Source organism: Gossypium hirsutum, chromosome D01 (assembly GCF_007990345.1).
Source record: "Gossypium hirsutum isolate 1008001.06 chromosome D01, Gossypium_hirsutum_v2.1, whole genome shotgun sequence".
Classification (NCBI taxonomy): domain Eukaryota; kingdom Viridiplantae; phylum Streptophyta; class Magnoliopsida; order Malvales; family Malvaceae; genus Gossypium; species Gossypium hirsutum.
In genome coordinates this window covers 50,147,610-50,154,159 of record NC_053437.1, presented here as the reverse complement: position 1 = coordinate 50,154,159, position 6,550 = coordinate 50,147,610, and the positions used below count along the sequence as shown (strand labels likewise).

At 35.2% G+C, this 6,550-nt stretch overlaps 1 non-coding gene across 1 annotated transcript; it reads right to left on the bottom strand.

Annotated features, from left to right (window-relative positions):
- Positions 1 to 512: 512 nt before the first annotated feature.
- Positions 513 to 616, bottom strand: LOC121214151 (small nucleolar RNA R71). The gene has a single exon (XR_005909738.1). It is a non-coding gene; the product is annotated as a small nucleolar RNA R71 (small nucleolar RNA).
- Between the last annotated feature and the right edge of the window lie 5,934 nt (positions 617 to 6,550).

The window sequence follows — 6,550 nt, the reverse complement described above, 5'->3', positions numbered from 1 at the left end:
ATCCTGAAATTGAACGCACCTTAAGATAGAGAAGAAAGGAATGAGTAGCCCAAAGACAAGCTGAAGAAATGAATCCTGCACAACACTATCAAAGAGATGGAACTACTAATGTTCAAAATCCGGTCATTATTATTGATGAAAAAGACCCTGCCATACACCAATATGTTGTGCCTCTTTTCAATAAACTCAATTCGGGAATTGTGAGACCCAGAATTGAAGCTCGTAGTTCAAATTAAAGCCAGCGATGTTCTGAATGCTTCAAACGATGGGGCAATTTAGTGGGATGCCTACTGAAAGTCCACACCTTCATCTCTACTTATTCATCAAAGTAAACGACTCTTTCAAATTGGCTTGAGTGATCAAAGATGATTTGAGATTGAAGTTATTCCCATACATATTGAAAGATATAACACGAGCCTGGTTGAATTCCTTATCTCCTAACTCTATATCCACATGGCAAGAATTGGTTGAACGATTCATGATGAAGTACTTCCCATCTAGTAAGAATGCCAAGCTTCAGATTGAGATCATTACATTCCAACAACTTGATGATGAATCTTTATATGATGTATGAGAGTGATTCAATGAATTATTTGAAATACCCTCACCATGGGATTCCATATTGCGTTCAATTGGAGACTTTTTACAATGAGAGCTCTTCTTTCTAAGTCCTCCAATGAAGCTTACAAAATTCTTGAAAAGATTTCTAGCAATAATTATCAGTGGTCGACTACTCGAGCAGCCATAGGAAAAAGAGTGGCAGGAGTACACGAAGTTGATTCACTTTCTTCATTGGCAGCCTAAGTATCTTCTATGTCTTCCATGCTTAAGAACTTTACTACTAATGGTTTCAATGGTAATCTGACATATCAGTAGCCAAGTCAATTTCAGAACATTTCATTTGTGTACTGTGGAAACAATCATATGTTTGAAAAAGGCCCATCAAAACCAGAATCCATCTACTACATGGGAAACCAAAATTAAAGCAGGAATGGCCTAGGACTGCAATCAAATTTCTACAATCCTTTATGGTAAAATCATTCAAATTTCTCATGCAGTAATCAAGGGGCTTGTCTTAGCAACCCTTATATGCAATCTTAACCAAATCAACCACCAAAATTTTCTCAACAACTTTAAGAACCTCTGCAAGCTAAATCTTCCAACAATCTGGAGAACTTATTGAAAGTATATACGCCAAAGAGTGATGCAACTTTGAAAATTTGGAGAACTTGATGGGTCAGCTGGCCAACGAGCTTCGAAGTAAACCTCAAGATACTCTGTCAAATGCCACTGAAAATCTAAGAAGTGCAAGCAAATAGCATTGTAAAGCCATCACCTTGAGGAGTGAAAGAATGTTGGAACCCATAGTTTTTGAGGCTGAAGACGAGCTTTTTGTTGCTCAGAATGAAGAGGAAGATCAACCAAATGTTGAAATTCCTATTTTACAGATATCAAATTTTGCGACTCCTAATATTTCTGCAACAAGTTAGTCTTAAAAGTTCAACATCTGTGAGAAATGTCGAAGCATTACCACAAGAGAGTTGTTCGGTTAAAGATAAGATTCCATCAACTCCTTATCCTTAACGACTCTAGCAATAGAAGCAAGAGGTTCAATTAAGAAGTTATTGGACGTACTTAAACAACGTCAAATCAATATCCCATTGGTGGAAGCTTTGGAGCAAATGCCCAATTATGTCAAATTCATAAAGGATATCCTCTCCAAAAAGAAAAGATTTAGGGAATTTGAGACTGTGGCATTGACAAAGTTGTGTAGCGCATTTTTACAAAACAAGCTACCCTCAAATATGAAAGATCCAAGGAGTTCTTATCACACTTTGTAATATTAGAGATTCAAACTATGGAATGACTTTATGTGATTTAGGAGCAAGTATAAACTTTAGGCCCATTCTATATTTATAAGATTGGGAATTGGTGAAGTCAGACCAATAACGATTACACTTGAACTGGCAGACCGATCATTAGCACATCGTGAAAGGAAGATCAAAGATGTACCAGTACATGTTGATAAATTTATATTTCCAACTGACTTTAATATCTTAGATTTTGAAGCAGATAAAAAAGTACCAGTCATCCTAGGAAAACTTTTCCTGGCAACCGATAAAACATTAATTGATTGTAAAAAGGTGAACTCACCACGTGACTTCAATATGATCAGGTAACTTTTAATGTATTTACAGTTATGAGATTTCCTAATGCAATTGAAGAATGTTTTGCAATGTTCAAGACGGACTCATAGGTCTCTACAGAATGAGAACTCAATTCTGTAGATGATCCATTGGAGTGAGTCTTAATGTCCAATCCACCAAGTGGCAATAATGAGGAGGAATATCTAGCTTTGTTGGAAGCCAATTCAAAGGGATTCATTCCACAATCCCAATTCAAATTTTTGGATTTGGCTTCTCGTGAATACATGCGACTCTTCTACTTTGCCTGTCATAATTTCAACTAAGTTAATCGAGAGTTAAGAGGAAAAGTTTATTGATGTTCTAAAGAAGTTTAAAAACACAATCAGGTAGCCTATAGTTGATACTCGAGGTATTAGTCCATCTTTGTGCATGTATGAAATTCTACTAGAATATGGGGAGAAAGCATCGATTGATTGACAGAGAAGGTTAAAATCGATTATGAATGAGGTAGTCAAGAAAGAAATCATCAAATGGCTGGATGAGGGGATCATCTATCCCATTTCTGACAAATCATGGGTGAGACTAGTTCAATGTTCACCGAAGAAATGGTGAATCATAATTGCGGAAAATGAAAATAACGAGTTGATTCCAACAAATACAGATACGGGTTGAAAAATTTGTGTAGATTATAGAAAATTAAACAAAGCAACCCAAAAAAATCATTTCTCGCTATCGTTCATGGACCAGATGCTGGATAGACTTGTGGGTAGGTACAATTCTTGTTTCTTGGTTGATTATTTTGTGTATTGTAATACTACTAAGCCGTGTCCATTGCCAGTTTAGGGTTACAGAGTATTACAGTACAATACTAAACATTTAACTTCAAATGAAAATAATTATGCAATTAATTAAAAAATTCAATACTTCAAAGAACCTAATGAGTAAATACACTTACGGGCCTTAAACCAAGCCTACAAGGCCCTAAAAATAACTTGAGAACATCCAGTGACCAAATGGAAGCAAAATAGAAAATTTTGGAAAAAATTGAAAATTTTGGAAATAGGGGTCACACGGCTATGTGACATAGCCCAAACTCTGTGGACATTCAAAGTGTGGACACACAACTGTGTCCCAGCCTGTGTGTCCACCCATGTAGCATACTGACTTAAGTCACACGGTCGTGTCATAGATCATGTTCCAAACCATGTGTATTCGAAATATGGTCACACAGTTATGTCATGGGTTGTGTGAAACTTGCCCCTAAATATCAAATTGACACACAGTCATGTGGTGTGATCACACGGCCGTTTGCAGCTAAATTACTTCATTTTTAAGCCAAAACAACCATTCTAACTTGGACAACAAGCCATCCCATTTCCAACCAAAATGACCTATTCAAAAACACATCTAACACATCTAAAACATATCAATTTCATGCAACTTATGTGCCTAACCAATGTGCCCTTATTAACACCACAACTGTTATACATATACAATAAATAAACCAACTTAAACATCACCATCAAACACATGTTATTCAATCAATAATCATATTGGCAATTACCGAATACCAAAACCATATACCAAAAACAAATCAAACTTGTCAATTAACATATATTACCTACCAAATTGTCCATAATATATTTCAAACCCTATTAAAGATACCAAACCAAAAAAATGCCTAAACAAGTACACATAACGTGACCATACAAAATGAGATCACATGAGGCATAATTTATCACCTCCTAACCACATAAACTTAATTACAAATTCAACTAACATGTTAACTTGCACAATTTTAAATCCTATATATACATGCCACAAACCAAAATAATCCAAATCAAAAAGCTATCAAGAAAGGAATTTGGATAGTGTGAGCTTTAAAGTTGATCCGTTCAACCAATTCCACAAAACGTTAACTATAGAGAATAAGACAAAACAAAAATAGGTAAGCTTTGCAAATTTATGCTCATTTCCTTTAGTTATATATGTGATGGGTTGCACCATACAACTACTTTCTTTAAGATAGCCATTCAGAAACATTATCTTGACATCTATTTGTAGGATCTTGTAATCGGGAGTCATTGATCGCCTTCCGACATACCATGGTCGAAGGTGAAAATATTGCTATGAAAGATAAGGAATTAGACGGTATCTACAAGTATACATGTCAAGTTGTAATATAGATTTGTACAACAAAGTATTGGAAGTACTGTGAGGATCGTACCCAAAGTAGGCTTAATTAAACTAAAGCTAAATCCTATGCTAACAGGTCTAGTTAGTACTTTAATTAAATTATATTGAGAATATTCATAAGGTGATAATAAAAGATATTTTATAAGAATAATAAAATAATGAAAGACTGGATTATAAACTTATCATATTTAACAATAGAAGACTAACTCATTTCAGTGTTCATAATTAACTCCTAATTCGAATTATGTTCAATCAACTAGTCATTAGCCTAGCAAGGCCTTTCAGCCTTCTGCTAACCTAATAAGTCAGAAAGAACTATTTATATCTCGATGTCACAGGTCATATTAGGTTAGGGTAAGGTTTTCACAACAGGCAATACCGATTTTCGGTTCATTCCTATCTACATGACTTCCTAGGGTCGTCAATCTTAGGGTTTTAGGTTCTTCTTTTCCCAACCAACCCATCTACTAGGAAATCTGATATAGGTGTTAATTAATTTCACATCCCAAAAGTTGGGTTAGTAGAAATCAAGTTAGTGAACCGGGAATGGTTACACCTAAATTTTTTTATTATTTTAAGATGACCTTTGCACATTTGATAATATATAAGTATCAAGTCTACTGATTAAGTAGTGGTGGAGTTATCCTTGAAGACCTGAGTTCAAATTTCTTCCCTCGCATTATTTTCTATTCGTTGTAATTTTGCTTTAAACCTTAGTAAATGTCACACAATGTTTTTAACTCAATGTTGTTGGACTAGTAAAAAGCAAGTGAGTTGGCCTAGTAGTTAAGAGCATAAATAAATTCCATTGGGTCCCATGTTCAATTCCCCACATCCCCATTATTTTTATTAATTTTTGGCTCATAAAACCATGTTCAACACTCTCTATTTCCATCCATTCCTAGTTACCAAACAAAAGAAGATTCTTTCCTTGCATAACTAGTCAACTTCCCCCTATAGTCCCCTTTTCACTCCACATGTTCCTCATGATCCAATTTTCATGTTATTATCCCCTAAAGCTTCCATTTTCTCCCATTTACCAAACTTGAACCACCCATCGCACCTAAGGTAGCCACCATTCACATTTTCCTTTCATTTTTTTTCTCTTCCTCCGCTTTTGGTTGTTCCTCCTCCTTGCTCCTCCCATTCTCACTTTTTATTTTATTTTAGACTCTAAACCTCCTCATTTCCACCAAGGATTTCCATTCTTTTGACCACCACTTGATATCATTCTCCACCACCAAACCACCATTTCACCACCATCGCACCACCACCATGACCACCAGTTTCTCTATTCTTCTTTTCTCTTTTAAAAAACTCGCCACTTCCACCTTAATCTCTATAGTTTTATTTTGATAAAATATTGCTTGAATTTTATTATTTTTATCCCAAATTTTTGTTTTTCTATCAATTATGATGCGATCTCACCTCCGTGCGTTGAGTTGAGTTATTTAGATGCCCGATCGTCGAACGAAGAATTATTGTTCCAAACTTGTATTATGTTTATATTCGACAAAGTATGGAAAATAAGGATGATGAAAAGGTCTAAAATGGATAATTATTTGTGTATATAGATTCAGCTAATAAAGAAATTAATTTGGATAACTGATAATAGGATAGGATGGAAATCGAACTTCAGCTTTAAGAATGAACCAACACTAAAGGAGAGTGTTGACCTGGGACTTATATGACTTAAGGTGGTTCGGTGATGGAGGAATGAACCTTGACCCGTTACCTAGCAAGTAAGAACCAAAGGTATAAGGTTGGGTGAATGCCACACTACACGAGTGATAAGTTCAAAAGAAGAATCAAGATGATGCCACTGACTAGCAGATAAGTCAAGCTCAGTCTCGGACGAAATTTGAGAGAATGAAATCTCACAAAATGACAGAATTTCATTCAAAGTTTCAAAAGTCTAAACAACCAGGAAATAACACAATATTTATAGTAAAATCTTAATGCTAGCCAAATAGTTAATAAGGCAACTAAATGGACACTTGTGTTCAGCTTTAATGAGCTAAAAATTCCATGAAGTTTCCTTGTGCATAAAGGAAGTCAATGGATAGTTTCTAGATGCCTTGTTTCAGTTGAAAATTAATTGAGGTGTTTGGGAGCTAAATTATCTCAAGTAGGTTCAACCATGGTGCATCTTTAATTGTGTTGATTTGATCAACTGAATGGACTTGGGATTTAATGACCAGCTTAGA